Source organism: Anopheles cruzii, chromosome 2 (assembly GCF_943734635.1).
Source record: "Anopheles cruzii chromosome 2, idAnoCruzAS_RS32_06, whole genome shotgun sequence".
Classification (NCBI taxonomy): Eukaryota; Metazoa; Arthropoda; class Insecta; order Diptera; family Culicidae; genus Anopheles; species Anopheles cruzii.
Window position 1 is genome coordinate 5,515,466 of NC_069144.1, and position 12,377 is coordinate 5,527,842.

Sequence of the window (12,377 nt, forward strand, 5' to 3'; positions counted from 1 at the left end):
GTTGTGTATAAATTGTTCAACGTGCCCGTGGGGATGTATCGAGTGACTAATTGGCCATCATTACCCGCGCGGCGGACCTTAAGCTAATCACCAGTCACGCGTTCGCGCAGCTGACGAAGCAGCGATCGGAGGGCGCCTCTTACAATGCGGCTCACTGTTGGCGATGACGACGATGACAACGATTACCGGTAGATCGTGTGTGTGTCACACTCCGGTGAATGCCACCGCGGTGGCTGCAACATCGCGCAATGCACCATTAGTGCTAAGCTTCTTGCATCATGTAGCGCTTCGTTCCTAGAAGGGTCTATGACGCAGTATCTGTGTGTGTGTGTGCCGCAAGATCATCATCTGGAGCAAGTGTACTGACAGCTGTTGCTCACATTCCTCGTCCAATCTTCGATCTACGATCTAGACGGGATCGGCTAAGCGCGCCCGACTTAGTTGTGCAATTATTGGTCGATGGGGTTCCTCTTTTTTCTAGATTTTCTTCGCCATATTTCCCACAATTATCGGATCGTTCTAAGGGGCTGGGCTTTTTTCGGGGGATTGCTACACCACCAGCCCAGGGTGTTGTGGGTTCCCCGAACTACAACAAACCAAGTAATAACGGTTCCGAAGTCATTCCTTAACACTGCGCACGTGAGACGGGGTTTAGTTAATTGTCCGTAATTGTGGCTTACTTATAGCGAGAGCGCCTAGGATAGCGGTTCGGAATGCAATTTTCGTTCTTTTTCATTCGGATGAAACTTGGTGCCGGGTTGTTCATTTTCGGTTCCTGTATTTCCAATCTGTTGGTTCGGTTCTTTTCGGTCGAGTGAATACCGTTCTTTCCAGTTAGTGCGATTCCAATCGTAGAATCGATAAAAAAGGTTGCCAGCAAGTCGGTTCTTCTGATGGCAACCGAAAAGCCACCGGAAATCCTTAATAGGCGATCACGTACGCTTCAAGCCGTCACTGTTCGTCCCGCAAGCATATTATAATCCGTCCCTGGCACTCTCTCTCTGTATCATTCCATAATGCAGCAAGGTTGTGTGGCGAAGTGGGCCCACCGCCGAAGGGACTCGGGCGAAAAAAGTGCATTCCCTGAAGGGTCTGCCCTCGATTTCTTCGCCCGGTTTGAACTCCGCCTCACAGGCCTCACAATCGAACTGGCGTGACACTAAAAATGCGGAATATTATTTGAAGCCCAGCAGGGCCAACTTCCTATTGTACGATTAGGCACGCAGTGGATTTGGAGCTGGCGAACACGTAACCGTCGGCGGACGGCCGACGAGTTGTTGACGTGATAGAATGAGGTTGGAAACTATTTCGCTATGCAAAATGCCTGTCCGTGTATGCATTTCGTACGGAAATGCATGGTGGCGGAAGGAGTTTGGAATGTCTAAAGGTTTATAAATATGTGGTTGATGAAGTTACGCAATCTTGAATCGAAAAAAAATTATTCCAGTTTGCCCATTTCACGTACGGGCTTGGGCTTCCTTCAAATGTTGGACTGATTTTTCAATAGAAGAAGACTTAAAATAAATCTAAAAAAAAGGGTGCCACATTGCATCACAACAAAGTATAACGGCAAGCTCCATCACACTTTAAAGCGCATTCAAAGTGTGATTACGATTAATTTAATCGCAATCGATACCGCCCGATAAGCATTGTGGGGAAGCGCAGCACTTTGCATATCGCCTCGCCTCGGAAGTGGGTCAATTGGAAATAATAAAATGTAATTAACACACACACACACGCACGTACAGGCCGCTGAAAGCTTCGGGGTGGATTAGCAGCCGAAACCTGTCAGCACCTATCCGCCGCCGGCATCGGTTACGTGGTATTCCTTATACGAAAAGATAGATTGGCCCAGCTTTCTCGGGCGCGCCAAAAATGGCGTAATTGGCACCACCACCACCACCACCGCTCAAGAGTACCGGTTCTAAGCCACTTCTTTCTAGCAGCCAGCCGGGCCGGGCCGGGTCAATATTTGTGGCTACGAACGCGGCCAAACATTACACTCCCGCGAAAGGTAAACAAAACCCAAACGCAAAGCACACGGCGGGAACGGGGTCCACAGTTCTGTCGGCGCCCGGCTGCGAGGAAATGATTCGAATTTAACGCTCGTGCGAACGCTCGCTCGCGATCTGAAGAAAATCAAGTGAGTAATTGCGTCTTGAAATTGACGATCGATCGATCGATCGAGCCACGAATTGGCTTCTCGGAGTTCTTGGTAGTTTTCTCCCGTTTTCCGCGGTTTACGACGTGAATGGGCAAGCGGTAAAATGGTGCCGGTTTTCCCCAGCTCAGCCGGCCGTTCTTCTTCCGCCCGACGGGCCGTTCTTCATTGACGTGTGGCAATCGCGGCATTAGAAGCAAGGTTTTTTGGTTGATTTTTACAGCACAGCACAGGACGGTACTTTTTCACTCGCTTCTCGCACGTGCATCCGAATGTCGTTTGGGGACAGTCTTATGTCATTGTTTTAACGTCTTCGTCATCGTCAAACCAAACACACTCCGTCGCTCCATTCCCGTTTGGCCCGACCGCGTATTGCGGGACGCTCCAACTCCGCTAGCTCCGGATGTGACAAAATTTTCTCCGTTCCCATGTTTGGCCACGGGCATTCCATTCGCATAATCCACACAATAAATATACATCTACATATTGACGCGCCAGTCAGCGCACCTTCTACGGGCGAGAGCCTTTCTTTGGACAGTGGCCAACGCGCGCCCGTCGCACATTCTTGACCCGAATCGGCGCAGTAATTTAGAATCGAATCGAGCGCGAAACTGCCGTTGTGGCCAACACGGTTTAGAAGCACAAAATTAATTTGCTTGAGCACCGTGTGTTCGAAATGCGTAACCCGAAACTTGCACGAACCGCGGTTTGGCGGCGTTTCGGCGGAGTGCCCGAATTAGAATATCTCTAACGTTGAGCTCCCATATCAGCACTCATCGCGTCCGGTTTGGGGCGCTGGAGTGATATGTAGATGCTGCCACTTTACATACCAACACCTCCGGCTCCGGCTCCGGCCATTGGGTGAGAAAAGTCGCAAAAAGGATGCCACAAACGATGCGCGCCGATCCGGTATCAATATCGAACCTCGTGCGAAACCTGTTCGTGCCATCAGCACACGGCAAGGCATCAACGTATCCGAAAAGTGACCGCGCACGCTTTGTTTGATTGACCCTCGCGCGCACAGTGAAGGACAGCGAGCCGAGCGAACGTCAGTGCCGTGTGATTTATCTGACCGGTTCTCGATTTTTACCCCTTCGGTTGGTAAACAACGTGCAACAACATTTGTGGGGACAGCCAATGGACAGCTAGGTGCAAGTCAACATGCTTATTTTCGTGTCATTAAGCGTCACCAGCAACAAACAAGGGTTCGTCGCTTAGCTGAAAACAAAAGACTGCGGACTGATTGGTGCGGCCGCCAAATGAGCTGCAAATTCGTGCCGCTGTTTTCGTGACCGCTTTTTAAATAGACATCATTTTATTGAGTAATTTGTGATAATTTTATTAGCCGATCGCCACCTGCCGATCACCACCACTGACTACGGCTTTTTGGGTGGAAAAATCAAGCGGACCCTGTTCTTGCCCCATTTTGGTGCCCATTGGCCCGTTTTCCTTCGCCCTGGGTCACCGTCACACCGTCAAAATCAAGTTCACCCGTTTGCCCGGTAGGAAGAAAGTGCACCGAGAGGCGGGGCCAGATAGCCCCTCAGTACGCCGTGGGGCCTCCGCCGGCCGGTATCGTAATCGAACCGAAAGAAGGAGGCAAGAAAGAAAAGTACGCAACACAAGAAACTGGAGCAGCGCAATAAATTACGGTGATATTGAAATTCCATCGGCCTCGGGTCTCGGGCACACGGGAATGGGATTGATTCCTTGGGCCCAGCCCGGCCCAGGTGGGTTTGGCACTGAACTGCCCCCGTGTCCCACTGGGCGTGTGCACACACACACACACACACACACACACACACACACACACACACACACAGCGCGGTGCATTAACGGCGTATTCTGCGCGATCGGTCCCGCGGGCGCCGAGGCTCTAGCCTCAATAATAAATAATAAAAATCGTGTAATAATAGTGGCACAAATGAGAGCGCGCACCAGAGCCGGCCACAGAGAGTGTGATGGGAACCTGCGGGAAAGAAACGCGATGTGCGAATGGACCGAGAGTCGAAGAAACGACGACAGCCGGACAACGAGACACACGGCCAACAAGAACCTTTCGGAGCCACCGGGCTGCCGTGTGGTTTGACATAATTTTTGCATAATGAGTCTCTGCCGTTTGATTGACGGGTCGACGATGGGGTGCGCGACACACCGCGGACGGTGCTGTGGTTTGCAGTGTCTATTGTGCATGGAATGCGAGCTGGCATTGTGCGGCGGCCGTTAGATTCCCGTTTTGGGGCTGAGGTTTTAAATAAAACAGAAATGATGTTACTATCACGCGAGTTGGTCATTTAATCCGTTATTACTCCGCTGATTGCTCCAGTTTTCAGATGCTCCGCCCTAAACGCTATTTAATTAAATGCTACGACCGACCAGTTTGCTTACAATGTTTCTAACGACACCTATCTACAATGTTTCCGAATGTACTAAGCAGGCGCTGGGACGAATCAGGATCCACGCAACGGTGCCCACATTCCAAACACGAAAGAAAGTGGACACCGAGCCGACGAAGGGCTCGGTTATGCAGCAAACAAACAGCAAAGATGATGCTGCAGATGTTTGGGGATTTGTCGTTTATCTGCTTCCTGTCCCGTTGCTGGGGCATCCCACACGCACTGGCCGATGCCGATCGCATAACGATTTATCAATCGGCACGACGATGACCACTCTCACCATCTTTTCACTCTCGACTGGAGACAAAAAAATGCTTATGATTAGGATTAGGATGATGGTACCCCCCCGATGATGATGATGATTTCAATCAAGGGAAGCATTTCGAAACGCACGTCCGGCATGATCGGACCTCGGGAATCCCGCGCTCCCGAGCGCATCTCTTTCGGCCGATCGAATAATTCATCCCCCAAACCCGTCATGTCCGGTGGACGATTTGCATCCAAAAGCACCGTGTGGATTCGTGGGAATGTAAAGCACCACGTGGGGTCCCCCGGGAGGGGGGAAGAGACGACGAACAGGTTGAAAAACGTTCGCCAGCCAACCCACCGAAACCCGTTGTCCCCGCTGTCATAACCCGCCTGCGGGTTGGCGTTATCTAAAACCTTATCGTAGGGCGTAGGATCCGATCCGATGCCAGCGTCAATATTTTCCCATCTCCCCAAAGCCAAGCCAAGATTTATGAACTCGCCCTTCGGGCTCAAGTTTCGAAGTCGGATGCCCGGTTGCCTAACTAGGTGTGAAATGTGGAGGGCTTTTGTTTGGACAAACACTTTCTCGAACCCCACGACAAAATCGGGGATTGACAAGGGTGCCCCCCAAAATGTGTCTCCGCGTCTCGTTAAAGACACAGTGGCCCGCCTTGTTAGGAACACATTTTTCGGCACGTCGAGTGCCAACAATTAACAGGGCCTTTGGGTCGAAAGTCGAAATCAAACAGCCCCGAAGGGTCCCGAAGGCTGGTCACTTAACTCCCGTCACGAAGTGTAAAAAGGGTTTTGGGGACCCCACTAAACCACTGAACCAATAGAAGAAAGTGATTTCGGTTCTTATTTGCACGTCACAAGGGACTTTTCCTTTCACTTGAGTGCCCGGGGGGTGTTCCACCGGAGGCTAAACTGGGTTAGACTCTGGGCTGCGTTTTGCATAACCGCCCGTTCCAAAAACCGTCCAGCTTCCCTTTCCCCATTGGCGGTGGCCTCAGTTCCTCAGTTCCCGGTAATTGTCCCAGTACGCCGCCAATTGCGTGCGATATTCACCTTCATCATCGTCATCGGCGGCATCGTGCTCGGCGCACGTTGTGGCGCAATTGCTGGGGCTGCGATCCGATTGGAACTATAATTTCTGCTCTGTTCGACGGCCGCGCCTCCTTCACCATTTTGGCAAGATCGTGTATAGCCCGACCCGAGAGCCCGTGACTCAATCGGGGCTCAATTGGGCGGCCACGCACCACACAGCCCGCGTGCCAGCGTGGAGGTTGGCCGGTTGATGAAGCAATTATGCAACCCCGTTTGCAACGGAAAGTGAATTCAAATCTGCGACTGGGTCTGGGTGGCGCGTTGGTGGCCCCAGTACAGCTTCTCGACCATAAATGGCCACACACTGATACATTCTGATGATGATTCATGACCAACGTCGTACGCACCACGTTATGAATGGGTGTATGTTGACGAAACTCGAAGGGAACCAGAATTAGAGAACTTCTTCGCATCTTCGTCGGGCGCGGCCGGTCAGATAAATCCGTTAATAATCGATTAGTCCGCAATCCTAAGCTCGGCGTGTAGCTAATCTGAGTAAATGATTCCAGTGTCTGGTGTCTTTTGTTACGCTCTTTGGCGGAGTTTGTTCCGTGAAATAAATTACCAAACAGACCGCCGCCGTAGTCTTCTTCCACTTCTTTGGGATGACTTCTTGGAGCGATGTTGAGTTCTAATGATGTGCGCGACCTCTCGGCGTGGTTCTTACTCAACCGACGGCGTAGGATCACCGGCCATGTTGGTGGCGGTGCTGGTTGGCGTGGGTCGCCGAAGGTTGCCAGACGTAAACAGACACCACACCCATCCGGTCCGGAGGTTCGGAGGATCGCCGAAGTATGTTGCTATGTGGCGTCCTCGTCATCTTCTCTTCAAGAAGAGGTGCTTCTTACAGTGACAGATGGGAGATGTATCTACGGGGGTCAATAGTAAGGCTTGAGCTGAGGCTCGTCATATTTGGGGTCAAATGTTGTACAATGTTGAAGAAGTAAATTTCGAAACCAAGCTCCTGAAATTTATTTCAGGAACCAAAAGTTCCATATATAGCGTTGTTAAATCGAATAATTCATAGCCAAAGCCAATTTCTAACGACAAAAAAATGAAGGGAAACTACGATTCAAAGTTATTTAGAAGTTGATGATCTGCTACAATGTCTCGATCCACTCCGAAGTTGTTATTAATTGGATGTCTCTTCTGCTTTTAGGTATGCAAATGCAACGACAACACGCATCCGACGACATCCTGCATCCGTTCAGATTATTGACCCAATGGTGTTCTGGTGAGCGGTGAATATAAACAAAAAGTATGCTCCCTACATGCGCGGGGATGCGCGTTGACACGAATTGATCACCATTCCCGAGGGCGGGGTGGTCAGACCGCGGGAGAAAACATGACTCCACGTGCGCAACATTCCACACCTCTAACACACCCGGCCCCCGGGGGCCACGGCCCGGCATTCTCGGAGCGATTAATCAATCGATCCCGAGCGCTGACTGACTGACCATCATCCACGAACCGGACGCGCGGAACCCCGACGACAAATGGCACCGACAGTCACGTCGTACGTCGTTGGGGTCGTGGAATTTTGCAACCAACCGTTGGGCAACCCTTTGCACACAAAACCGCACCGTTTCGAACCGGGTTTGCACAATCAACACACGGCACCGAGAGGCGAAGAATAATTTCTTCATTAGCACATACCACGACCTTGTACGGACTGCGTTTTTTGCCCCCCCTTCGGGACGCCCCGGCAGACAAGAATCTTTCCTGGCCCCGGCGCACGATCCGAGATGATCATTCTGGACGATGAGTGTGTGATTGATCGCTCCCGCCCGATGACTTCGAGCTCGTCAAACGGAGCGTCCGCGAAAGGTCACACCTGAATTCTTTGACTAAATGCGAAGCTGCGTTAAGGTGTGTGTGTCTGCTTGAGCTGAGTGGCCGCTCTAAAGGAGCTGCCATGTCATGCGTCGGGGGCCGCGGCAGCATTAATGAATTCCACCCCATGCGCGCGGTGCGTCCACCGAAATGTTGATTGCTTGCCACGAAGAATGGATTCCTCTCGCTTCGGCTGACTCGCTACTAGAATTGATGATGATAAACACTTTCTATTTGCTTTCTGGCCGGCGCGGCGCTCCGACGCTGCTATCTGCGACGTTCGATCTCGGCGCACGGAACAATGATACACTCTCGGGTTCGGGTACGCTTCGATTGCTCTCGCTCGTCCCTAATAGGTTCTCGATCTTCTCGGCCTGTAAAAAGTTACAACCTCATGTGAAACGCGTACAAAAAGCGTACAAAAAGGGCTAATCTTGCACGCATTGCGACGGTGCCATAAAATGTTGCCATCCAGAACACAGGGAGAACCCCGGCCGGGGGGGAGGACAATAAATCAACAGCTCAATCACATGTCGCGCGCAAAGGAACGAAAAGACGGCCCTGTGGGAGGAAGTAATGATTATAAAGTTTTATGTATCTATTCCGCCACACACAGGCGTCGATCCAGTCATTCGATCTCCATTGCGGTCTGTTAATGTGCCCACCAAACATTTATTGCGCGCTCAGCTCGGCGTGCTGATTTGGGTCCGGGAGGAATGTTAACAGCCAACCGCCCGCGACCCCCGCGATGGCGGATTGATTTATCTTCCATTGAAAACGCTAGTTCCCACCTAATGGCGGCACGATTCGCGGGCGTAGAGTGAAGTGCACTCCAAACCACCAAACCAGGACATCGAAGGGAGTGCTTGTTGGAGCGGATCAACACACATCTCAAGAGCCCTTCACGGTGCGGAGGCCACACCAGCACCGGCCCCGTGTCACCCGTGAGGCTTCTCGCCACGGCGTGACGCAATAGCATCGCATCGCGTGTCATCGCGTTATGTGGTCGCCGGAGGGCCCCTTGAACGTGATCGACGCTGCACTTTCGGCAGCGCATCCTCCTCGTTCAGGGGTCGGGTGGTTGAAGAGGGAAGACCACGAAAGCCATCCAAAAATGCCACCGCCGTCAGGAGCACATTCGACACGCGGCACAACTCGCTCGCTCTTCCTGATCGTCGCCGTCTTCGGTGGTGGTGGTAGTGGTGATGATGAGGCGGTCGAGAACGGGTACCCTCTCTAACGGGTTTTCTGTGGCTGTTTCGGGCTTCGGAAATTGTTATTGGTATTTTATTCAAAACAGTCACAACACGACGCGATGGCCGATCTTCAGCCTCCGGCGGCTGATTTGACGGGGTCCGTTTTTTTTTTGTTTTTCTTACCGTACGGCAAAGGTACGCCGTCCGCCTGGATATGAATATTATTAATTTTGATCTTTACCAGAGCCCGAGGAACCGAGAGGAGGTGATATTCTAAGCTCCGAGTGTCTTTCGCATGGAAGCTGCGGCTTCGTATCTGCCGAATGTTTCGAGCATTATATAAGCAGCGTCGAGCCGAACCACGACGACGATGATGGTCGTATACCGTAATTTATGGTATTTATCTTCAATCGATGTGTGTGTGTGTGTGGTCGTGCGCGCCCCTGAGGAGGACAGTTTGGCCGTCGATATTCAGCCATTCTATTCCTGGCAGCCCATCATCTTCACCACGGTGGTGGTGCCACGGCTCCGGGGGTGATCGTAAAACTAGGGACGATGGACTTTCCGATCCCCGGTGGTCCGCCGGTGGGTGTAACGACCTATCCCGGGTAGGGTCCAAGCCGCCGTGCCATCGTTGTGGGAAATTTCGGGCATGCAAATAAAACCGAATCAGTACCCGTGGGATCCGCACTCCCGCTGTGGAAATCATAAAACGGGTACAGCACACAGCAGGCCATGCCCAGCGAATTAACCTTCTGCACCCAGAGAGTCCTTGGCCAGCACCGAAACGATGGTTAACTTTTGTCGACACCCTCCGAATCTAATATGCCGGTGGCTAGACTTTTTGCGAACCGTGGCGCTCTACTCGGACCCGTAGATCGTCTCCGCATCCTATCCGATGGCATTTTTCGACATTATTATTATGTAACACAGACAGACAGTACACAAGCGGAGCACCCTGAGGTGCACCGAATTTGACGTTCGACAGCGCATAATGCCCGTCACCACCGGTTGGGAGGCGGCACCGGTTGATTGAGCCTCGAGCCCGGTCGCTATTGATTGGAAGCCTTCACGTGCCAATCACTCATCTTCTTCTTTTCGATGACAGTGCCCCTGTGGGCCGGGTGGAATCATCTGAAATGATTATGAGCAAATAAACACACGCAGGGGAAATTAGTTTCGGTGGCAGCGGTGACATGATGCGGTGGAATTTGCACACCGCACACACCGCACCGTCCGTGAGTGACAAAAATCCCGCGAAACGGGAACTTTCACAAACGTGGATTGTTGATTTGAAATGTGTCCCCGCAATGTGTGGTATGTTACGGCGCCTTTACGACGCGCGCTTGTCGCGAAATCACTGCGCCGTCGAAGAAAGTTTCTGTTTGCACTGACCATTCCGTTGTTTTATTCCCATTTTTTTGCTCCTGCATTATGTACAATACACCGTTCAGTTCAGTGACATTTTGAGGATTTCTTTAGCGACCATCTTCTAGCAACCGAGAGAGAGAGTTCGGTGCCGTTTCTGAAATGTTTCGGCGCAAAAGCTTGCCCCGTTTGAACCGTTTTTGCGCAACTCATGAATGGCCGCCGCCGCCGCCACACATCCTAGAGGCAAATAAATGGGATAAATTAAATCGGAGGGGACGGAGGCCGAGCCACGACACAACTAACCGGTTACCAACTCCGCGATAAGCGCATTAACGGTGTAGCGCAAAATTACCGCCCGAACCGCGCGCGCATCACCGCCAACGACAACAACAACAGCAGCAGCAGCAGCAACAGCAACACAGCTGCTGTCCGGTTTGCGGCCTATAATCAAGATGACGCTCAGTGGCCTTAAGGAAGCGCCACCGCCGCCATCGCAAGCGTCGATCGTGTGGCAATGGCGCGCGTTCTGGTGCGCACGGCCCCGGTGACCGCCTCGCCTTGGGCGTGTGTGTCTGTGCACGGATTCCGGTTCCTTTTGACGCAGGCGGGTGGCGGCACGATCCGTGGACCCCGCGCCCGCGCGCGCCAAATCAAGCGGGTGATTTCGTTTCGTTTCTATTTCGCCGTTGGTCGTGGGGCGTAAATGACATAAATGGCCGACTGACCACCTGGCCTGGCCTGGCCTAGCCTGTCCTGGGCCCGGTAGCAGTTCCTCTTCTTCTGGTCCGCTCCGGGATGCGCCGGGTGTGATGTTCGCGGGCCCGTAAAATGAGAGTGTAAAGCCGGGACGGGGCGTGGCGGCCGGGTGGGAATCGATTGCTGCGTCGCAAAATCCGCCTGTGCCGTGGCAATTAAAACATTAGCTAATTGATAGCGACTGGTTCGACCGGAGTCCACGCCGCGCATCTCGGGATCGGGCCGTTTGATCGCATAAGATGGTGCAACTTGCTGCTACCCCTCAAGGGTGCCACAAATCACACCGCTGGGTGGCATCATCTCGCGGGGAAAAAGAAAACCGCAACGGAACATCTTTGCGGCTTTGCGTAATATGGCGGCGACGCGGCGTGAGCGATTATTGATTGATTCGGGTGCCACGGTGCAATGAACGTCGCTTCCCACCGCGGCTCAGTTCTGGTGGCGCCTCCCTCATTATCGCGCCTTTGTTCCGAGGCTGTGCATTCCTCACCATCCTCATTGAGCGATCTTCGCGCGCGCGCAGAAAAATTCCGCCCGCGGGCCGACCATTTTGATGGCAAGTATATGATTCAACCACCATTTCCGTTCGCTGGGAACTCGGCTCTTTACGCAATGCGCCACGTGATAATCGCCCTGCGCCCTTCATGTGTGTGCCGGGGGATGAAAGTCTCTTCACCCTTCGATTGCCTGCCATTTTCTCCGTGCCTGTCTAACTAGTGTTTTCTAATTGCTTACACGCTAATTGTTTGACTCGCTGGGTGTTTATGCGAACCCCCCCCCCCGGGGGTGGCCTGTGAATTGAAAAATCGCTCACATTGATGATCGCGCCAGGAAGTGTCAAAAGTCGCGCGGGGGGTGGAGCGGGAGGGTTTTATCACCTCGTTTTCCACCCACAACCCGGGGTGTTACAAAATGTAATAGCAATGGTTCCCTGGCCGCACCATTGAAATCGGATACTTTCGAATCAAAGAACGGCACAAAAGACTTCAACGACCGACACACGTTCCGCAGAACACGAACCCCCCGAGCTCGAGCCCGTTTTCTAATTGTGGCAAATTAATCGCAGTAGCCGCGCAGTGTGTTGTTGCGCTGGCAACAACTTACTTGAGCACCACTCTCGAGTTTTCTCTCTTTCGGTGGGTTGCGGTGCCTAGGCCCCTAAGAGAGCCGTGGCGGCCAACATTCTGACGGCCACCACTTTGGAATGCAAAACACGCCGTTTAGCCATCGAACCCCTGCAACCGGTGATCGCGCGCGGCGGGGGGGATCAGTCCGTTCAAGGTAATCGGGTGATCGCAAAGCCCCACG